We start from the raw sequence: 25011 nt of genomic DNA on the forward strand, positions 1-25011 counted from the left end.
GTAATTTACAGTCCTGCTGAGCTATGACTATTAAATACAAAGACTGCGTTCGTAAAAAAACAATACTGCATGAGCCGGGATCCCAAAACGGTTTTGCAAGTTTCACCCCTCTCACAGATCGTTTGCAGAGTTGGAAGAGTTATTTTTTTCCCCTTGTTCCATAAAAAAAATGGTTCGTTAAAAAGTAAAAAAATGTGTTACCTTAAAATTTTTATTTAAATTGAACAAAACGCCCTCCAAATCTTTCCATATTCTAACCAAGGCTTACAGTGCAAAATGTATGTCGTGCACACATGGGTTTGAGTGGCACAAATATAATGGTTGTGAGAATGTCGAAGATTATAAATGTGCCGAAAGGCCTTGCACATAAAACATAAATGAAAATGTAAGAAAATTGAATTGGCCATTGACTCAGCATCTGATTAATAACAGAAATGCTAACAAAGAGAGTGTTAGGTAACCCATGTTAATTTGGTTTTCTTTAATATGTTGGGTATTATTTTGAAGACCTGGATACCAGAGTGCACACAGTGAATCAACATTTCTACAAAAATGTTTCAGCAAATTTTCAGGAAAAAATCAGAAGTAAAAAACAGAGTTGTGGACAATGAAGCAGCCCACATACTGTAACTCTCTCTGTAAAGCAGTTTTGGGCTGAAAAACAGATTGTAATTCTAGAGCATTCTCCATACTCACCAGATATAGCACCATGTGAATCCCCCCCCCCCCCCCCCAGTTACTTGGGGTAAAGAAGAAAATCTCAGAGCTCAGTGGCAAACGCAATATTTCTAGATAGGGGGTTCCAAATGCAGTCCACAATCACCCACTCTGCAAAATATTGGAGCAAGTGCGGGAGTCTGGTGGTAATAATACCTAAAAGGATAGAGCTGCGCAATATCAGGAATAATTTTCATCAATAATATGACATTTATTCATAACTTTTGCTCCAATAAATGACACAATAATCTAAAAATCACATACAACATACATACAAAGTAAAAGAAAAAAAGGCACAACCGGTTGGGACTAAACATATCTCCCAAAAAAATAGAAAATAAAATGTATTTAAAATGGGCATATGATGCTGGTTAAAAAAGGCATGCACTATAGATGTCATTTGTTAGTGTAAGGCAGAATGGATTAGTTACATAGTAACATAGTTACATAGTAGGTGAGGCTGAATAAAGACTTGCGTCCATCTAGTTCAACCTATGTTTATAGTAGCTAATCCCTTGTTGTATAGTATGTTCTGATATTTTAAAGACAGATTGTTTCTTATTCATACCTGTGGATAGTTCATGGCAGCTTATTAGTGGGCCGTTCTTTATCTCATATGAAATTACATTAGTTGTTAGTACTCATTGAACTTGCCGGTTTAGCCTTCATAATTTCAATGAGCAGAAATTATATGTAATATTAGAGATTTAAAATGTCCAGTTTTTATGTCTGGCCAGACAATATAACTGAGGTACCTTACAGATGTCCTCTTCTCAGTTCTCCCAGTCGCTAGTGCTGATTAACCTTTTAGAGGCAACTACTGTATATCCGGAGTAAACTCATGAGAAGTAAGAAATAGTCGGTCTGGACAATTAGGGTATCCCTCTTGTGCATTTGCTAAATATATCCACCAACGCATTTCCCCGCCTTTCTTTTATTATCAGCGGCATCCTCAGGGAGTGAAAAATAGCAGTAATAATACCTAACTTTATAAATGGGCTATAGTTTCAGCTGTGTCAAACATTTAAATAATATAAATAAGTGTTCCATAAAAAAATTAAACATACCATAATAAATACTCAAACATAATAGAACCAGTACTGCACTTTCTAAGCAAATATTCTCCCACTTCATGGTAAGGCAAACTTTAACAAAAAAGCAATCGGACGCAAAACCAAAATAAAGAACGTTCTGATGATTGATTGATTAATTGTACCAATTAAGGGGGGTATTCAATCCCACCAGTGACAGTCCGAATTGTCGAGCATTTGTTTTTCTCGTTTTGCTCGACATGAATATTTAGCTCGACAAGTCGAGTTCTCGCCTATTCAAACTGTAATTTCAATCCCACCAGTAACAGTCCGAATTGTCGAGCATTTGCATTTTTTTTTCTCATTTTGCTAATTGAAAAATTAGCTCGACAAGTCGAGTTCTCATCTGCTCGACAAGTCGAGTTCTCCCCTAGAGAGGAAAGTGGCAATTGTCTGAGATAGGCTTCATTTTTATAGTCAATTATATGAAAGTAGATATCTTGTTAAAAATGAAAATTCTCCTATAAAAAACATTTCCAAATCAGCAGACTGCACAATGCTGGTATCTCCCTGAAGTCTCAGTACAGGAATGAGAGCTCTGAGGTAAATTGCAATGCATTGCATTGTAGAAGTAAACAAAAGAATGGCAACAAACAAACTAAACATAGGTCTTTGATCAAACCAGAAGTAGACATAAATAGACATGTATACAGAAGACTTTCAATGGGCAAAATGCAGCACAGTGAACATGAAAGGTGAGCAGAAAAAAAGATAATACTTCTTATATGCCAAATAGAATAATTTAAACAAATGCGTAATAATACAAGCTGAAAACTGATGCTGACAATGGAATAATGGGTTAAAGCATACCATATAAACATGCAGCAAATGTAAAGTTAATCAAAAGAGGAATACTTAGCAAAATATCACAAAGACAGAAGTCAAGATAAGCACTACAAACATTAGTACAATCCTGCATATACATTTAACACAATTTATGAACATGCAACAAGAGAAACTCCCTTGTCACGACAGAAATAATTGTCGAGTTAAATTTGAGGGAAGAGTGATTTCAAACAGTCGAGGTCAGGTGAATTCTTTGACATTGAATAGGATGCAGGAATTATCTCGACAGATTTTACCCAAAATAACTCGACAAGTCGAGTTATGTTCAACTCGACAGTCGAGCAAACCGAAAACCAAATCAGGTGAGCTCTGCTCGACAAGTCGAGAAAACTAGACAATGAATAGGCGACCTCATAAAAAACCAACCTCTCATCGAGAAAACAACAAAGCTCGACAAAAATAAGGAACTCGACAGACATTGAATACCCCCTTTAATTGGTTAAATCATAATAATTTAAAAAAAACTATTAAAGGCTGCTTTCAAATAACAATCTGGCAATTGTTCCATTTGAAGAAGATGAATTTAGAACTATATACACACAATTAAATTTGTGGTCAATGGTGTATATAAAAGAGCGCCACACGATTGGATTGATCATACAGAATTCATCAATTTATTAATATAGCATATTTAAAAATATATATATAAAAAGAATGCAAATTTGTGCTCTGTTGGAAATAGCGCAGAGGACCCCAAAAGGAAGAGGGTAATCTGGTTGTAGCCGTGAAAACCCCACAATACTATTGCTGCCGGAACATCCTCACCAGTGGGATCTCTACACAACCTCCAATTCTGCTGGATCAATATAAATGTTTCCCGGACTAGACCCTAGGGTTCAATACAACCATATTACCCTCTTCCTTTTGGGGTCCTCTGCGCTACCTCCAAACAGCACAAATTTGCATTCTCCACTGAGAGTCCTACCATTTCTATTTCGATTTCTACCAGAGCCTAACAGGGTGAGATATTAACCTGTTCCTAATATAGGACATTATATTTGATACAAAGTTTTTTATGAATTATAACTTTGAAGCCGACTATGCTGAATTAACTAATTAATTTTATTGTATCCACTCAACAAGTGTGTGTTTATTTGTTTATGTTTTATTAATTATTGTCTATCTCATCTAATTGATTATATTTTTTAGATATTTAAAAAAAATATGCTATATTAATAAATTGATGAATTCTGTAAGATCAATCCAATCGTGTGGCGCTCACTTTTATATACACCATTGACCACAAATTGAATTGTGTGTATATAGTTCTATATTAATCTTCATGGTAAAGCTCCTGTCTCTTCTTCCTAGTCCAGTGCACTGATTGAGGACTCAATCCACAAACACAGCACACTTGGTCAAAGAAGCTGCTACCACTGGGAATGTGCAGCAGTTCCGTACTGTCTCCCTTACATTGCATGATGTGGCAGCAGCTCTAGTAATCATATTATATAATTATATACTACTATTGTCATAATTTGAGACACAAAAAAGAGGGGGATTCTGGGCAACTGGACCCCCCCCCCCCCCCCCCCGCATTTGCCTATGGAGCTATTTGGGTAGTTGATATGAGCTACATCATGGTTTGATGAGCGAAATGAATGCAGCAATATGTTGATTCAGAAGGGGAGTATTTAGAAAGAGAATGGAGTTAAAATATACTTAATATGATTGTCATAAATTATAGCATCAGTCTCCTTATTACCATAACTCTTATTGCGATGGCTATATAGTTCCCATAGGCGATGGGCCAATATATTTGCAGATATACAGTATAGGTGCATTTGGCTGAGTCTACAGATGGTTTTACTGGACATTTGTTATGGGGATTGATGTCACACCTAAACGGGTAAATTCAAATTCCCATTCATCTGTGACGTCAGGAGGACACTAAGGGGGGTATTCAATGTCAGGGGCACGGCTGTCGAGCTAGCGCGACAGCCGTGCCCCTGTCCCGTTCTCGGTGAGCTCGCCTGGAGCTCGGCAGTCGGGATTCAATGTCCCGGCCGCCGAGCGGCAAGAAGGGGGCGTGGCCGGGAAGTGACGAGCTGCAGCCGGCAGCTCGTCACTTCCCGGCTGTTCTCGGCAGAACGAGCCCGACAGCTAGAGATGTCGGGCTCGTTCTGACAGGAAACCCTGTTCAATGCTGTCGGGGAAGACAGCATTGAATAGGGCCCGTCGAGCATCTCCCCCACGGGAGATGCTCGACGGTGATTGAATCTCCCCCATAGAGTCCGTAAGTGTCTATATTTTCTTACAGTATGTCGACAGGATACTCAATAGGTGCAACGTCCGATCTGACGAGATGTCACTCTCATGTGCACAGAGCATTATACTTTTTAATTTGAGATTTTGGAATATTTTTTTTATTTAATTGAATTTTATGATTATTTGTTAAGTGCATAAAGATTCTGCAGCAATGCACACAATACAGTTTTTCAGTCACTCACATTTACAGTATATATTCCCTATCACATGTACAAGCCAATTGACATACTGTAGGATCCAATTAGGATGTTGACATTAAAATTGCCAACCCCATAATGTCGACAGTCACAATGTTAACACAGTTGTCATCTAGCGGAACAATGGATTTCTTAGGGAAGTGGGAATTATAAGGGAAATATAGAACTATTGTCTGGATACTACAAGCTCATCATAAAAATTAAATCCTTTAGGTAATGTTTATTCTCCTGCACTCTTGTGGTGATCTGAGAGAATTGCTTCCCAAATAACAATGATAGTCAGTATTTCTTCTAATATCACATTTACACAAAAATCTTGGGTCATACAAAGGATTGTTGACCCAGGATTTTAGCGGGTCTCCACTCTCATGTCCGAATTTCCACTGCACTGTATTCCCAGGTATTTCTTGAGTGGACACAGTTTCCGCTAAAAGGAAAAATGTGGGAGCGTGCATGGACCGGTGGCCAAGGGCAAGGCAGCAGGCGGGGACCGGCGGCTTGGTAGCGGGAGGCGCCTGCACAATGGCCAGCCACCCCTGCCCTGGTCAAAAACTCCCAGGTAGGCGCTTTTTCCGCTGCTCGTTACCTGGGAAAGACCCGCTAAAAACCCAGCTTGGGTCCAGGGTAATGATCCCGGGTCACTTTATGTGGGATTTTTTCTTGTCACCATATCAACTAACAAAAATCCTAGGTGCGTGTGGGAGTTTTAGGTCAGTGGAAAAGGGGTACTGTAGTTACCACAACCCATGTCCGATATCTTTATAAGCCCAACTTTACACTGTCATATTTGTGGCCAAGCATGACTATAACAATTACCAAAAAAAACAGGACACATGAAGGGTGTACAGATATCAGAAAACATGGACGGCTTGTAAATATTTACTGAATATACACACTGGATAACCTCACTTTGAGGTGCACTGCTACTGGTTAAAGGTACACCTTATTTCTGTTCTAAGTGCCACAAAACAAGCAGCAGATAGTTGTAGCATTATCCTCCACCTAAAGGTGCCCATACACGTTACAATTATTGTATACAATATTGTATACAATATCGCATCTCATAGCATATCGGTTTAGCGATGAGTACAAAAAGTATGTGCAGCACATACTTTTTGTACTAGATCTCATCGCAAAACCGATATGCTATGAGATGCAATATTGTATACAATAATTGTAACGTGTATGGCCACCTTTAGACGCATGTGTGTAGCTGCTGTGCATTTCAGTAGATTGTGTAATAATCTATATTGTGTTGTATAATGGTTTAGCACCAGGAGCAGTTGATAGATGGGAACCCTACTGGTTTGGCATCAAAAGACAGATGTTATGAGCACTTCGAAATGTAGATTTACATTGTGGAAACTTTTATATGTGTAATTGTTATTAAACAACAATAAAAGGAAAACCTGTGGTAAATAACTGTGTATGATAGTGGGGTTAGTCAGTCACTGACATTACCTTACATTCTTAGCAGTCACCGTACAAATAACAAATGGCTGTAGAGTCCTTTTCCTTTGCTTATTATCTCTGTCATGTGGTATCTGGTTACCAGATACACTGATTGTTCTGGGATACAGTGGAAGCAGCTGTATCTCCGCTATGTGTGGGAATTCTAGAATGCTTTTTTGAAATTCCTCCATACAGCCAAGTGCAAGTTGATGTACAGTCTATTAGTTAGTATTGTAATTGTTTCATGCCATGAGGAAGTTCAAACATTCACACCTTTTATATATGCTGACATGCTTTATAACTTATATATTGCAACCGTCAGGGTCTACTTGCACTGCCAACGAGCACCACCTTTCCCCCTTCCAGGTTTTCACCAATGCTGACCTTCATTACTGGAATTTATAATCCCTCTCCCTATCAAACTTTTTTTAAAAGCCGTAATAAAGCTGGGTACACACTATGCGATTTGCAGCACTGCCGTTATTCATTTAGCGGGTGGTCCCAGACGAACAATCCAGCTCTTAAACACTGAACGATAGCATTAATGACATCGTTCAGCGACGTCACCTGGCCCTCTGCTGAACATGCAGTTGTTGATGATCTAGGCAGATTTGACTGCATGTTCAGAGGACAGAGGGGTGGTAATGACCCACTGAACGCGCATTGTTAATGATATATTAGGTACACACTAGACAATATGCTTGATAATAATTTTGATTGCCTGTCCTAATGCAGGAGGAAAAGGTCCCTGGAGGATGTACTGTCAGTGTGCATAGGCAGGGTCGGTGTAAAGGGGTGTACACACAATGCGATTCCTTTTCTGTTAAATCCCAATTCGATCGAATCGCATGACACAGTGTACCCGTTCGATTTTGACTATATAGTACAGATCTGTGCTATATAGTCTTGCCCTGCACAGTCTCCTTTTCTATTTGATATAGACTGAATGGGAGCACACATTAGCATCAAATCTGGATTGAATGCAGTGAAAACCATTCAATTCAGGTTCAGAAAAGGGCAACTAAACTAAGAAGGGGTCTTGAGTCACTGGAATACAAAGATAGGCTATCCAGGCTGAATATGTATACACTGGAAAAACAGAGTTTGAGAGTACAGTATGTTCAAATACAGGATTGGAAATCATAAGGAACTAGGAGAAGACTTTCAGTAACAAGACTGTACTGGGAAAGCGCGGGCATGCACTGAGGCTCGAGGAAGAGAAATTCCGTAAGGAATTAAGCAGAGGTTTATTCACCATAAGAGCAGTTACGTTCTGGAACTCCTTGCCAGAAAATGTGGTAACAGCGATTACAGTAAATGAGTTTAACCTAAAACTAGATGAATTTGTGGCCATAAAGGGAGTCATATAGTTATGACTTTAGACTAGCTAAACAGGTTGAACTCGATGGACTGACGTCTTTGTTCGACCTAAATTACTATGTTACTATGATTTTTTTTTATTTGATTTTACTTTTGACTATATAGTCAAAATCTAATCAAAAGTGACCCTGAATCGCACCGTGTGTACAGGGCTCCCTAGTCAAAACATCAATCTATGGACACCCCCCAATTCCACACTGCCACCAATCACCAATACCCAACTTCCAGACCCTCCAGTGAAAATGTGTAGGTGGCATCATATCGGCTCCAAAGCCACCAACCGGTATTAAGTACAACAAGAATGTCTTCCTCATAGGCAGCCTTTATTTTGTGATAGGCAGACTCAGTGGTGCCCATCTAGATTCTGGTGCCCTATACAGCTGTTTAATGGCAGTGCCGATCCTATGCATAGTATGAATAGGGTCCTGTATGCATCTTGAATAAAGAACTGTTAAGCCATTGATAGGTTCTAACCATGACTGCTGAATTATCATGGCATGAGAGAGAGAGACAGGCAGCAGGGAGAGAGTGATGGAGAGATACTGGAAAGAGAGAGACAGGGAATGGATATACAAAGATATAGGAAATGAAAGGAAGATAGAAACCCCCATCAGTGGCACAATATCTAGTGACCTGGTGAATGACATGTTCACAATACTAGTAGTAATAAGATGTCCATCATAAGTTCCCACACACATGGTGTTGCCGCTCATACTGTCAGTTACTCAGTCACAAAATATTAAAGATCTATGTATTAAAAAAAACAATCTTGCTTTTTACAATGTGCGCAGTTTCTATGTTCCATGTCTATGCCACATGCCTGCTTTTAGTAATGAATTTCTATAACAAACACTAGCTTTTTCCAAATGTAGAAAATTGCCTTGGGTCATATACCTCATGCAACCCTGGAAATCCTGTATCCAAACCGTTGTTACTGTAAGCCTGTAATCTTCTGGTTCATCTATGAAAGGTCATATTGTGTATATTGGAGTGTAACAGCGACATTCTTATTTTGCAATATATAATGTATAAATAGCTACTAATACTTTGGGTCCAGCTCTTTTCTGTGGCTGCATCACGAATCTGTGTATTCCCTTTCATACCCTTTGATAAAGCGCATTAGAAAGTATTCATTTTTAGAAAACAAAAGCAAAGCATCCTTTGGAACAAGCAAAGATGGTTGGGAAGGAGTGACATGACTGGAGGTAGGAGAAAAGGCCTCTATACTATTTATAGGATGTATCGCACCTGCTCCCTGGTGGCTAGCATCCCATATGATACATTGTATTTGGTCCTTTGCAAACGATACCATTTCAAATTCATGGTGAACGGGGTACTCCCCTTTCCTGACAAATGGTGATCCTATAGAGGTACAGGGGATTCCCGATCTTTTGCAAGTGGTGAACCCATAAAGATACCTTTTATGTGATTCCATACTTCTGCCACAGTGTGAAGGAGGTTACACTCCTGGTATCCCTTTGTTCATCTCTGAAAATCACTTCTCTGAATCCATAGTGATTTCTCTTTTTTTTTTTTCTCGTTTTTCCCTTTTTTATGAGCATCTACTAAGAAGAGATTGCCACTAAAGGCATCAGTGGGCATTTAGACTTCCAGATCAGTATTATTTCTTCTGTCTTGATTTGTCTTTTGGAGGACTGTTGCGGTGGCCCTCATTTTAATGTTTGGCTGCAGGAAATAACTTTTGCGCTTTGGGACTATTTCCATTTCTTCTGTTGTTATGGGAATCTAGTACATGGTCCTGAAGTGAGTGTTGAAAAATCTGAAGTTTATCAGAAAAAAAAAAAGGTACTTATGTTTTATCTGGGCGCCCAATTTTTTCATTGCATTGCATCACATCGCATGCAATATAGTGGCATACAATGCAATGCAATGCAATTTTTCATTGTAAAGACCCAATTTTTAATTGTATAGTCACCCATGGGTGATTTCATACCCCCACTATCCAACTACGCATGGAGTTGATTTTATATAGTGTGGCGAGCGCAGCATGGCGAGCGGACGCAGAATACATGTAAAGTTATCCACGTCCCCTCGCCACGCTTCGGGTTTGGTGGCTCGCTGCGCTCGCCACACTATATAAAATCAACTCCATGCGTAGTTGGATAGTGGGGGTATGAAATCACCCATGGTTGACTATATAGTTAAAAATCAGGTCTTTACAATGAAAAATCGCATTGCATTGCATACCTTAAGTAGTGGCATGCAATGAAAAAATCGGGAGCCCAGATAATACATAAGTACCAAAAAAAAATAATACAAAGTAGAAGAACTTGGGCTGCATTTCAAAGGCTATTAGAGTCATCGGAAATGGGAAAGGAAAAACACAGAGATGAGCTAGCACAACAACATTTTGATGGATAAAAAATACAGTGTATCTGGAAAGTATTCAAAGCACTTCACTTTTTGTTATGCTACAGCCTTATTCGAAAATGGAATAAAATTTCCCCCGTCAAAATTTTACTCACAATACCCCATAATGACAACCTGTAAAAATGTTTTGGGAGATTTTCTGCAAATTTATATAAAAAAAAAAAATTACATGGACATACAGATGTAGCCCCTGCCATCCTTGGCCGGGGCTCGCCAGACCCTCCCCGCTGGCGAACGCCGGCAGACAGGGGCTACACTGAAATTGGACACGCGCGTCTCAGTCTCTCGGCGTGGACGCTGCGTGTGCCTGCCCGTGATGGCGGGGCTGGCGTTAGAAACGCCAGCCCTTCAAAGATGGGACAAGCCCCATCTGTAAGTATTCACAGCCTTTTGCCATGATGCTCAAAATTAAGATCTGGTGCATCCTACGGTTTCCACTGATCATCCTTCAATTGGAGTCCACTTGTGGTAATTTCAGTTGATTGGACATGATTTGATAAGTTACACTACTGTCAATATAGGTTCCACACTTGACAGTGCATGTCAGAAAGCACGCATGTAAAAGGAATTGTCTGTAGACCTCCGGGACAAGATTGTCTCAAGGCACAAATCTGGGGAAGGGTGCAGAAATAGATATACTGCTTTGACGGTCCCAATGAGCACAGAGGCCTCCATCATCCGTAAATGGAGCCACCAGGACTCTTTTTAGAGCTGTCCATCTAAACTGAGCGATTGGGGGAAAAGAGCCCTAATCAGGGAGGTAACCAAGAACCCAATGGTCACTCTTTCCTACAGCATTCCTCTGTTGGGAGAGCATAACCTTTCAAAAGGACAACCAGCTATGCAGCAATTCACCAATAAGACCTGCATGGTAGAGTGGCCAGAAAGAAGCCACTCCTTAGTAAAAAGCACATTGCAGTCCGACTGGAGTTTGCCAAAATGCACCAAGGAGATACATCTGGTATGATGAGACAAAGATTGAACTCTTTGGTGTGAATTCCTCATGTTTGGAGGAAACCAGGCATCACTGATCACCAGGCCAATACCATCCTACATTGAAGCATAGTGATGGCAACATCATGCTGTGGAGATGTTTTTCAGCAGCAGCAACTGGGAGACTAGTCAGGATAGAGAGAAAGGTGAATGCAGCAATGTACAGTGACATCCTGGATGAAAGCCTGCTCCAGAGTGCTCTTGTCCTCAGGCTGGGCCGACTGAGTTGACTGCATCTTTCATCACACAGCCAAGATAGCAAAGGAGTGGGTCCAGGACAACTCTGTGAATGCCCTTGAGTGGCCCAGCCAGAGCCCAGACTTGAATCCAATTGACCATCTCTGGAGAGTTCTAAAAATGGCTGTGCACCGACTATTCCCATCTAACTTGATGGATCTTGAGAGGTTCTGCAAAGAGGAATGGACGAAACTGTCCAAAGATAGGAGCGCCAAGCTTACGGCATTATATTTAAAAATACTTGAGGCTGTAATTGCTGCCAAAAGTGCATCAGCAAAGTATCGAGCAAAGGCTGTGAACACTCAAGTACATGTGATTTCTTAGGTTTTTTTTATTTTTTATAAACTAGCAAAATATCCCTCAAAACCTTTTTTCACATTGTCATTATGGGGTATTGTGTGTAGAATTTTGAGGGAAAAAAATAATTAAATCCATTTTGAAATAAGGCTGTAGCATAACAAAATGCAAAGAGCTGGCTCCTGCTCAGTGACAGGAGCAGAGGGCTCTACTGTAACGTCTCGTTTAGCACCCGACTCATGTCTCAGTTTATAACAGTCAGCACTGCAGACAAGGTAGTCTCTGAGGGCAGCCTGCATCTCCTGGAACCCCGGAGGTGACAGAAACAGGGGTGGTGACACTTAGCCACTCCTCCTACCATAAAGCCACTCCCCTGTTATGTGTCTGCCTCACTGGGTGTCTTAAGTGTAAGTGGCGCCACTGCAGGTACACATTCCGCAGCACATAATGCACACATATACATAAAGTAGCAAATACATAAAGTAGCCCTTCTATACTAACATTTTGCTATGCATTTACTTCTTGAGGAAACTGTACAGTAAATCCCTTAAGAACATATTCCTGGAATTGCACCAGAGCGTGACGTTCAATTATTTTTAGTGATACATATTAATTGGCTTGTCAAGTCAATTTCCAGCAATGTGATTCTTCCTTACGCTGACGCTGCATTTTGTGCAGGAAAAATAAAATCACAAATACTGTACCTGTTTCCTGGCCATTTGGGAACGGTTTATTTGTATCTGCCAAACTATTTCTGTATGTGTAGCTGCTTTGCAGCTGTTTCTCTTACAGACTTATGTAAAATACTTCATGATTCTTCCATTAGAACATTGTTATTATGATTTTACTATGAATTACTTGTGTATTTTTTATATGTTTAGTTTGATTTTCACTATAAAACAAATACAAATGATTTGCATAATTTGTAGTTTTTTAAGGTAATGGGGGGTCTACAATGTAGCTTGTAGCTCGGAATACACTATTCTATGTATGCAGATTTTATTTCTCCTTTATCCTGCCCAAAACAATATGTTTTATTAATTCATTTAAGGCTGATGAGAAATGTTGGGCATTATGGCACTGATAAGTATTGGGCTTCCTTCATGGGCGCAGATAGGCTGAAGTGTGGGTAATTGTAGAGTTTGGTCCAATCACCAATTCTGCTTGACGGGCGGTTTATTAAGCTGGCAGGTCCAGAGAGAGCCCCATTATTGCACAAATACAGATGTGTCCTCAATCTGCCATGTGGTGTGAGACACCTGCCTTGAGTGAGCTGCCAGATTTCTGTTGCACCCTTTTAACCCAAAAATGTGTTGCAATCGGAAGAGACAAGTCTGTTAATAAGACTGCACTGATTAATTTGACAAATGACACTTCTATACCTGTGTGCGTACGTATACGAGGCACAATGGAACTTGGCGTGACAAAAAGCCGAAGCTGCGGCAACATAGCACTTGATGTTCAGATTTAGACTGCATTGTGTACATCTCTGAATCCATAATATACTATTAGCTACTGACCTGATCTCCGGACAAATTTGTTCTCAAAATGGACAAAACCATGTGCACTCTAAGTGGAGCAGATCTTACAGGTGCAGAGAGAGTTATGGTGCCCATACACATGTGAGATACCTGATGCAGTTTCAATAAATTACCACGACAAATCGCATGTGGCGTGGGCAGGGCCGGTGCATGGCACCGGAGCGCCCCAGGTGCTGAGGTGGGGGGAGGGGGGGTAGGGTGGGAGGAAGAATTTGTCCGTCTCCATGTGCGGGGCAGGGGGGCAGCGGTGCGGCCATCGCTCCGTGCGGGGGGGATGTGTGGTGTGTGTGTGTGTGCGGGCCGTCGCTCCATGCGGGAAGGGGACGGACGGTGCCGGGTGATGTACTGTGCAGCCCAGGTATTGCTCAACAGGGAGGGTAGGGGAGGGGGGGAGATCTGCGCTCACCTCCATCTAGACCCGGCGCACATCCGCTCCATCAGGGGGGATGGTGCCGGGTGATGCTGGGCGGGCCCCACCGCATCGCTCGGGGGGGGGGGGGTGGGTGTCGGATGAGGGGGGGTGTGAGTTGCTCACCTCTATGGGGGGACCTCCTGCTCCTTTCTTCCGCTCTCCAGTGGCCGGCGCCCTAGGCAAATGCCTAATGCTGCCTAGTGGTGGCGCCGGCCCTGGGCGTGGGCCTGCCAGTTGAATCTCACATCACCAGATAGTATGTGCTGCATATAATATCCATCACATAGCATGTGCGATCACGTGCACAGCCCCCCCCCCACATCAGAATGCAGTATGCACAGCCACCCACATCAGATTGCAGTATGCACAGCCCCCCACATCGGAATGCAGTATGCACAGCCCCCTACATCAGAATGCAGTATACACAGCCACCCACATCAGAATGCTGTATGCACAGCCCACCCACATCAGAATGCTGTATGCACAGCCCCCCCACATCAGAATGCTGTATGCACAGCCCCTCCACATCAGAATGCTGTATGCACAGCCCCCCCACATCAGAATGCAGTATGCACAGCCGCCCCCCCCCCCATCAGAATGCAGTATGCACAGCCCCCCCACACACATCAGAATGCAGTATGCACAGCCACCCACATCAGAATGCAGTATACACAGCCCCCCACATCAGAATGCAGTATGTACACCCACCCATTTCCAGCAGTTTCCATGCAGACGGTCAGACCACGTAGAATCTGCAGAGACCCTGCAGAATCGGCTCCCCCAAGCAGCCACTTTAACTGTGGTGTCATTGTTATGCCACTGTATATGATGTCGTGTGTGAGCTGTATAGAGGGGATGTATTTAGATTAGGTGGCTCTGGAACTTTATAAGCTTGTCTGAAGAGATGAGTTTTCAGGGAACGCTTGAAGGTTTGAAAACTAGAGAAGAGCCTTATTGTGTGTAGAGCGGGCTCTACGTAATAGCAGGGTAATTTTATACATACTGATTAGAGGCAAATGTAGAATGTTACACAATTTACCAAATAGTGCGTTTGATATTTAAAATTGTATATATTCAGAATTTTATATATTTTTATATGTTGAAGAATTGTTCCTTACAATTGTATTACAATATTTGCACTATAAGTCACGTAACACAACGCATGAGCTCTGTGTGACTCCGTAGCACCAAGCATCTTTGTAACTTTTTTCATTACTGTGTGTCCTATTCTCAAAGCAGTGCAAATAATACATACAAGCAGCTTTTGGTGTTATTCATGATATGTGACATGCCTATATTCATACAAAATGCTAAGTTACTGTGTTTTACTGGAAAACACTGTAATGCAGCATTTTTAATGTAGCCCAACCTCTGGAGCTGCCACTGCAAAAGACTGCTTCCTCTTCCCCTTTTATAGTAATTACCATGGTGACCAGTATTGTGTTTACAAGCTCTCTAGTTTCCATGGCAGCAGACAAGATAGGAAGATGGCTGCCTGCCTGATCCTAAACCGGATGTAATGCCGATGCCTCAGAATCTAGCAATTTGTGGCTACTGTACTTGCATGAAAATCGTTGATATCAAACGACATAGGCGTTCTACTGTGCGTACACATCGTGGTGTGGTACTTAGGGGGATATATGGACGTTGGTTTGACAAACCTAATGTCAACATGCATTAAGTCGACCACTGAAGGTTGACACCTCACAAGGTCGACATGGGCTTAGGTTGACCGGGTCATTAGGTCAATACAAACATTAGGTCGACCTGGGCAATACTGTGTCCACATTTAAGACAAAAATGTGAAAATCAATGTCAACCTATTGCCTGTCGACCTTGCCCATGTTGACCTAATGCATGTGTCAACCTTTTGAGGTGTCACCCTAAGCCCATGTCGATCTTCAGTTCGGCCCAATGCATGTAGACCTTAGGTGTGTCGACCCTATGCTCCATACCCTACTGAGGGGTAGATGTATGAAGAAGTGATAAGGGAAGAGAAATGAGCCCGAGGAGAAGTGGCTTCTGTCACCCAATCAGCTGCTCTGTATAATTTTATATTATGCAAATGATAGTCGTTACTTCAGTGCTGATTGGTTGTCATGGGCCACTTCTCCTCTGGCTCATGTCTACTCCCTTATCACTGCATCATAAATCTACCCTCAGGGGGAGATGTACTAAGCCTTGAAACGTGATAAAATGGAGAATGATAAACCTCCAACCAATCCGCCCATACCTGTCATTTTTCAAACCCAGCTTCTGACGACAGTTAGGAGCTGACTGGCTTGTGGGTAATCACTATCCATTTTATCACTTTTCAAGCTTAGTACATCTGTAAAAGTAAAACACAGCGTATGGTGTGCATTGGGCATTCCTAAGCCTTGCCGATGATGATGGATAGCAAAACAGCAGCTGTCATTTTGATTACTTTCCTAGATTCATAGATTGGGTGATACAGTAACAACAGCACATCCTGTTATGGTGCAGTTACCGTAAAACCACATAACTCCTCTTCTTACATCTCCCCCTCTGTCTTTCATGTCTCCTTCAATCACTGTGCATCTCTGTTTACTTCATTTTCTTCTCACATCTGCTGTTACAAACCATTGTCTTCTGCCTGGCACTTTACCTTCTTCCACCTCATTTTCCACCTCTGCCATCATCATACATTCTTTCCTAGTCTGCTGAAGCTTGCTATTCTCAGACACCCCAATAGCTATCATTGATATGTCCCCTCAGAAATCGGGAGACATCAATATTTTTGGGTATTCCCCTGCACCACCAGAAGAGTGGGAACCCCTCCCTCTTTCTGCCCACTTCCTAGTGAAGTGGGCAGAATGCAGCGATGAAAACACCGATGTTGATGAAATTTTATGCTAATTGTGTCATTTAAGCCCTGCCATACATAAAATGGATCAAATTGTGGCATTTCTTTGGATGGGGTGGGAGCTAATGACACCATTTACCTGGGCTTGCCCACCTGCTTGTTCAGGCATCACTTGCACTTTGAGAGTAACAGGCACTAGAGTAGCACTAGGGGCCAATATTAGCCTAAATAATACAAAGAATATTATGTTACTCTCCCCATTATACCATACACCTCTCTACTGCCACCACCTGTGGTAAAAGGGAGCTACAGGTCCCTTATCCCTCTATCACAATTATGCAGGGTTGGCGATAAAAACTACAATGCAGTTAGTTGGTCCTTATAGCAATGAGCATGTTATAGCAGAAGTTTAGCAACTTAATGAAAGACTGGGTTATGGAGTATATATGAAATAGACTAATAAAGGAACACTTCATTTACAGGAGACAGTACAGTGCTTAGTTGATAAGTGATAGAAATAACGGGTTACAGCAGTGATGGCTAACCTTGACACTCCAGCTGTTGGTAGATGGGGAACCCTATTAGGAAGTATTCTGGTGATAGTTGTGCGACAGCAATACCTTTTCAATCATTACAAGCGCCGTCATTGGCACAACTTGCTACTTAGTGCTAACGGTGTGTTAACTGTCTATTTTGCATTTTTTTTATAATGTTTTCCATGACCACTTTGAGTTTGTAATCTACTAATTTCATGTCTATCACAGTATTGCCATGAATTTTGTAGTCTTCTGGTAGCCATATAAGGGCTCATATAGGGAAGCCAATCCCGGGGCATTTTTTAAATCTCGGGATAGGAAAACCAAACCCGGGATTGAGCATTTTTCAAATAAAAAAACGCCCTGGCCACCCCGCATTTACTTACTTTTGCGGCCGGGTTGCTGGGTGGGCAGCTTCATACTGCCGGGACCCGGGGTGCTGCTTGCTGGCTAGGTTGGCGGCTGCTGGCTAGGTGGGCGGGAGTGCGGCTTTATACTGCTGGGAGCCGTGAAGGGGGGGGGGGCCGGGAGCAGGACTGCGGAGTTGCTTGCTGCCTTGCTTTGGGCTGGCGGCGTGATCTCTGCCTCTCTGCGCAGCGTGACCTCTGATGTCCCGCTGAGGTTACGCTGCGCAGTGCTCTCCGGGTATGGGAGAAGGCGGGCAGCGTCTGAGCGTGTGCTCAGACGCTGCTCGGCATTAGACTGCGCATGCGCAGTCTAATGCCGGGATTGAAATCCCAGTGTTTTGGGGGCCAAATCCCGGGATCCCGCCGATACCGGGATTGGCCACCCTAGGCTCATACCCACCTCACCAATGTGTTTCTCCAAACCAAGCATAATAAATGCATAAATAATATAATAAGGTCTATTGTAAAAATAGAAATGCAAACATAACATTTCCAAAATGTTAATAATAACTTCAGTGACAACCCCCTCACTCCTTGACCCCTTATACATACACACATACAGTATATACTGTACAACTGCAAACCAGACATAACTCACATTAGGGAGGGTGCCAGAGCCCAAGAAGCACACCGCACTATAGGGTATCTTGTATAGTACCGTTCAAAAGTTTAGGGTCACCCAGACATTTTCACATTTTACAAGAAAACGTATACTCTTATTTGTCAAATAAGTTTCAAAATGAATAGAACATATAGTGAAGACATTGGCAAGGTTAGAAATAATAATTTTGTCCTTCAAACTTTGCTGTAAAAGGAGCATTCTTTGACAGAAGCAATTACAGCACTGCAGACCTTTGGCATTATAGCTGTTAATTTGTTAAGGTAATCTAAAGAAATGCCACTCCACGCTTCCTTAAGCACCTCCCACAAGTTGAATTGGCTTGATGGGCACTTCTTGTTTACCGTATGGTCAAGCTGCTCCCACAACAACTCAATGGGGTTGAGATCTGGTGACTGTGCTGGCCACTCCATTACAAACAGAATATCAGCTGCCTGCTTCTTCCCTAAACAGTTGTTGCATAATTTGCAGGGTTTTTTTGGAGGAGCAGCTTCAGACCATTACATTACCTCCACAATGCTTGACAGATGCCGTCAGAAACTCTTCCAGCCAGTGGTGTAACTAAAATATTGCGCCCCCCTCACCAAAGAAATTTTGTCAGTCCCCCCGCAGTTAGTTAAAACAACCCCCCCCCCCCCGTGCAGTAAAGTTGTCTGCCAGGAGCTCACCTGTGGTTCGGATCCTGGGACCCACAGAAGATTTGTTTGTGGTCCCGGCTCCCCTGTCCACTCCTTGCTCCAGCGTCTAATGCAAACGGAGCATCAAAAAATGTCTTCCCCCATACAGCAGCAGACACTTTTCTGCTGCATGGGGGCGGACCTTTTGTTATAGTCCATTTAGAAGCAGAAGCCAGGAGGGGACAGGGGAGCACGTGACCAAAGACAAATCTTCTGCGGATCCCAGGCTCCAATCACAGGTGAGCTCCTGGCAGGCGGCAGTGGCAGCGGCATTACAATAGCCCCGGACCAGGTATTTAAAGGGTTAATTTGCAAAACATCAGGACACCTTGATAGTTTGGGGGAGAATCGCGTTGGTGAACTTTTGCATTTGAAACGCCAGGAGACAAGAGACGGAGGGGCCGGTTACAGAGAGAGCAGGAGGTCCAACTGATTGCCACTTTAGGACTACTGTGCACACTTTTGTGGAACTGCTTAAACCCAGTTTTGTAATATTCGGTAATTATTAAGCATCTGCCTCCTTAGGAACCTGCCACAATGCACTTTATATTTATGAAGTGCTTGCATCCAGCATTTTTAGGACTTACCATTGATTGTTTTTATTGAGGATTTATTGTCATTAAAATTTGTGTGAAACGTACTTCACTATCATATCCCATTTCTTTTATATGTATTATCTGTGTGGGAGAGAAGTACTGCAGTGAAGACTGAAAGCGCCAGATAGGTCATGTTCCAATTTTTGTTTCTACTTCAGTCGATTTCATAACTACTTGCCTAAAGTCATCAGGGCTCAGAAGGCGTTTTTCCTGGTGTGCAGTCAATTCATTAATGATCAGAAATGTGCCCTCCTCAATCCTACAAGATTTTGCATATTCAGTGGGGATTTAAGGGTTTTAGCAGGTGCATATTTACATGAGGCCATGGAATCTCCATGATGACCCTTTTGATGAGATTGTTCCTTGACTTCTACACTTGCTGCTACTATATTTCACAGATTGTCGTCTGTGCATAATTTTGCAAGTTCAGGAAAATTGCTCAGGAATGGTTTGAGGAACTTGACAAAGAGATGAAGATATTGAGTTGGCCTCCCAATTCCCCAAATCTCACTCCAGTCAAGCACCTGTGTGTTGTGCTGGAAAAAATAAGTGAGCCAGGTTGGCCCCGTCTCATACTGTATCTTACAGGACTTAAAGGATCTGCTGGAGTCATAGCACCTGATACCATGGGATACACACATACACACACATTCTAAAGAATGGCACTCATTAAAAGATACATAATATATGTACACAATATGAAGCTACTTTTATCGCACCATTTGGCACAAAAAGGATAGCTGTATATACACCTGTATATCTGCATGCCAGAGTTCACATCTTCACTGGTTACTTCCACGGGATGCGGTCATTTGGTCTACAGCATGATGGTCAACAGTCATTAGGTCGACATGTGAAAAGGTTGACAAAGGAACATTGAAAAACCCCATGTCGACATTTTTGACTGTCGACCTAGACACTGTCGAACTAATGACCTTTTGACCTAGAACCATGTCGACCTAACATGCTGAGTGTTCCAACCTGTCCAACCAATCTGTGTGTTCCGGTTGGACGTTTGCATACACGGTACAGTTATTATTGGGCAGATAGGCCAGATAAATGTATATTATGATGAGGTTCAGTTGCCAGTTCAGGCTTTAAGGATAACCAAGCTTGGGCACTGTTGACTTAATTAGTACTTCCGTCAATTTGATTTAAGCATTTGTGCTCAGCCATGGATATCCTTAAAACCTGGACCATAAAGGTGCCCATATACTTGTGCAACTTAAACCCTCAGAAAAGTATCAAAGCAATCTTCCCTTGAGCTGCTCGGGACCTTCCCGGTTGGCAGGATCAGTTGTGATTTATCATATGCAGTCCTATCGCATACAATATATCGCATGCAATCCAAGCCAATCCTGCTCAGCTCATACTGTATATAATCAAATAGATTGCGTCTGAGGCCGGTGTGACTCGCAGCCTCTGGTGAGATGCACATGGGATCGCGCATTGGATCTGCTGTCAATCACACGCAATTTGGTCACATTTCATGCAATTGATCTCCACAGTCGCTTGAAGAGAGCCCAAATCACATATGAATTTACCTAGTGTATGGGCACCTTTTAGTGTGCCTGGGGAACTGCCCTTTTTGAATCTCTTTTTTATATTGTATGCCCAGCAGAAGTAATAAGTAACAGATAACTGCAAAAGTTAGCATATAGGATTTTATTGGCACGTGGGGGAAATACTGTTTCAATTTCTTTAATCACTTTTTTAAGTTCTATTGCTCTGGTACAAGTACATCCCCTCTCCTACTACATAAGTGCACTCTATGCGACATTATTACATGCTTTCCTCTTTGCCTTATCAATTATGAATATTGTGGAGGTTTGAGGGATATCTATAGAACAAGATGGTATCCAGAGTTTTCTCCTAATCTTGCATGGTCATATTAGATCAGGAAAAGTTAACCTTTTAAAGCAATGTGAAAATTGGATTGCGGTACGCAGGTGCAGTACACCGTGCAATTGGCAGAAACATATTTGAAGTGCTATTTGATGACTATGATTGATTTAGATGTGCAGAATCTGTGATCTGATCAATGCCTACATGAACTTGGTATCAGCATGCACCCTTCTGTATTGCATGATGAAACTGATTTTATAGCACTGTTAGGCCCCCCATACATTTGGCCGACTTGTCATAAGGACAAGTTGGACCCGATTGTCCCAGCAGCTCCCCGGGAGGGATCACATGCGATGGCACTTCATGTGCCAAGTTTTGCATGTGATAAATCGCATGCGATTTATCACATGCAACTCTTGGGGAGCTGCAGGGACAATGGGAGCGGGGGACATCAGCGGGGATATGCCCGTGACCAGAGAGCGGGCGGGGGGAGGGTCGCAGGGAGCCAGGCAAGAAGCCGCTGGGCAGGGAGCAGGGGGGGGGGGGGGGCGGTGCAGAGTACCAGGGAGCCGGGCAGGAGAAGACGCTGGAGCAGCAGTGCGAGTGGTGGAAGCAGCAGAGCACTTCCAAAGAAAAGAAAAAGCCCATACACACGCATAGGAAGCCATTGATTGTCTAAGACCTCTCTCAGCCAATCAGCGATTGGCTGAGAACTCTCTCAGCCAATCGCTGATTGGCTGAGAGAGGTCTCAGCCAATCAATGGCTTCCTATGCGTGTGTATGGGCTTTTTCTTTTCTTTGGAAGTGCTCTGCTGCTTCCGCCACTCGCACTGCTGCTCCAGCGTCTTCTTCTCTCGCTGATTGGCTGAGAGAGGTCTCAGCCAATCAATGGCTTCCTATGCGTTTGTATGGACTTTTTTTGGGGAAGTGCTCTGCTCCCGCTGATGGCAGCGGCTTCCTCCTCTGCCCGGTTCCCTGTGCCTGATCCCTCCGCCTGGCTCTGGTAGGTCCCCCATTGCGAAGGAGCACGGCTCCGGCCAGCAAATAAGATTTAGCAAATCTTATGTGCAGCCCGTCCGACCTCCCGACTCGATGCGCACGGGGCCGCTCATGGGGTCGGAGGGGATGTCTCCATATGCGATTTGGGATGATTTCACGGCCCGATTCATTCAAATCGGGCAAAATCATGCCCAAATCGCATAATGTATGGGGGCCTTTACACTCTGGGCATTATCTAATACCCTATGAGTTGCGAGTGCAGCGCCCAGTGTGTAAGGCCTGGCGATGAGCGGTGCTGCGCGCTCCCACATTATCGCCAGGAAAGTTATTTATCTACTTGTATTACCAGCAGATGAGCAGGTTTGTGGATGACTTTGCATAGCGCTGCGCTATGCAAAGGCGTCTGCCACCCGCTGACAGCACTGGGCAGGGGGAAAGCCATTCAGTGTGTATGCACTGAGCAGCTGTCTCCCCCAGCAATGATGGCGATCATCGTTGTCCATACACGCTGAGCATAATCGCCCAGTGTGTATGGACCTTTAGTTTTGTTTTAATCTTCTTTCTTATTTCTAATATTGTGTAGCTCAAGGAAGGACGTTTTACAGTCTGTACCTGTGCACTTTGTTTTATTAGAAATATACCACAAGCAAACATCCTGAGGTGCAGATTAAAAAAGATATTGGGCATTAAACAGGTCTGGTAAGCAGATATATAGCTGCCTATGAATAATATCCATGTGGAGTGAATATACTACACAGCGTGTGCTTTTTTTGTTGTTTCTATTCCTATTAAAAATCCTTTTATGTCTTGCATCATCTGAGGAGAGCAGCTGTATTCTAATATTGTTCATATTATTTAGATGTGTGGGTGCACAACATAGTCTCTTATATTTATACTAGTTAAAAGCCAGTCAAAATAATGGCGAATTCCCTCTCTACTCCTACCTCCAGTCTCTGTCTTCACAGTAGGGATGACCATCGATGATTCAAAATCATGGATGATTTATGGTTGATGTAGAGTAGTTTTGGCGTCAATGGGGGAGAACTAGATGGTTTCCCTCCATCCAAACGGATTTTATTTTTCCCTTGAAACCCGTGAAGCCCTGCCCTCAAGTTTTGATTGGCCCACAGGCCAATCAGTCAAAGTAATTGGTTGACCATTGAGAGGTAAAAACATGGATGGTCATCCATTGCATAGTTGCCAGTTACACTATTGCCATAGATGGCAATGGCAACTATGGCCATCCCTACTTCACAGCTCCTTCTCTGCATATCCAGGAAGTTTTAAACAGATCATTTTTCTTACACTTTCTGTTAAGGAGTAATTTGGTCCATCTAGTGGTCTCTAGTGGTCACTGGAGGTACTTCACCACTGAGGCAAAACTTATTTAGCCTGTGTGTGTGTGTGTGTGTGTGTGTATATATAGTAAGCCCTCTCAAAGGAAATGCTACCTTGTGATTGCCTCTGTGTTTGTGCATGTGTGAGAAAGATGTAGTTTCATTCGCTGCTAACAGATGGCAGTGTTTCGAAGACACACAATCAGACACTCGATATATAGTAGTGTGTCCTCGTACACCTAGCCGCAATATGCCATTGTGTGATACGCTTGGTGCAAGTGAACTGCGCGAAGTGGTGCAGTTTACTGACCTTTTCTTTAAATTTGCATCTGAACACAAGATGGGAAAATCAATCACCATCAAATTTTTTTATTTATTTTTTTACCCTTTTCGCAGCAATGTGAAGGCAGTGGGGCAAAGGAGGCGGCTAATGTCCGGGGGACACCTGGATTTTCTGGAGGATGCCCAGACTATGCCAGTGGCATGCCCGCAAATTCCCTAAGGGTGTCAATCACCCACCGAGTGAAGGCTCACTGCCTTCGGATGGACAGTTTGCGCATGTACCGTTCACATGCACGGCAGTTCGATAATCACACGGGCTTTGAATTGAGCCCTCATTCTGTATTTTAGCTGCAAATTTAGTGTACAGGAAATATATATTTATTTATCTATATATATCTATATATGTCTAGTGTCTGATTGTGTCTCCGAACCTCTGCCATCTGTTGGCAGCGAATGAAACTACATCTCTTTCTCTCACACATGCACAAACACAGAGGCAATCACAAAGTAGCAGACTAGCTTTCGAAGCATTTGCTTCCAGCGGGCTTACTAGTATCTAAATATGTTTCCTATGTGTCACAGATGTGACCATACTGAGTATTAGGGGTACTAGTTTCGTAGAATGGCGCCCACTAATCAATTTGCTTTGTGGGATATTCTGCGTAGGAAAATCACATCGCATCGCATAGGCCATTTTAGGGCCATGCGATGTGCGATGCGATTTTCCTATGTAATTTATTCACTGCTCTCTCTGCCCCGGGCCATCGCATCTCATCTGCTGCAAAATTGCACGCAATCTGATGCGATTTTAAAGGGTGTGCGATGCCATGACATTAGGTATACAATAATATGATTGTATGTCCCCAAAATAGGTTTAACGCACCCCCCCACTATCCACACCACCCCGAAGCGTGGTGAGCGGTGGTGGAACGCGTCCTCCGACTTTTTCATTACCCCACTATCCACGTCGGCGTGGAGTTGATTTTATATAGTGTGGACGCGGAATACATGTGAAGTAATCTGCGTCCCTTCACGGGGCTCGCTGCGCTCTCGCCACGCTTCGGGCT

At 42.9% G+C, this 25011-nt stretch overlaps 1 protein-coding gene across 4 annotated transcripts in view; it reads left to right on the forward strand.

Moving 5' to 3' along the window:
- The window catches only part of MARCHF8 (membrane associated ring-CH-type finger 8), a 221053-nt gene that overhangs the window by 127494 nt on the left and 68548 nt on the right, over window positions 1–25011 (forward strand). The window lies entirely within an intron of this gene.

This window comes from Crinia signifera, chromosome 6 (genome assembly GCF_055691185.1).
Source record: "Crinia signifera chromosome 6, ASM5569118v1, whole genome shotgun sequence".
In the NCBI taxonomy this organism is placed as follows: Eukaryota; Metazoa; Chordata; class Amphibia; order Anura; family Myobatrachidae; genus Crinia; species Crinia signifera.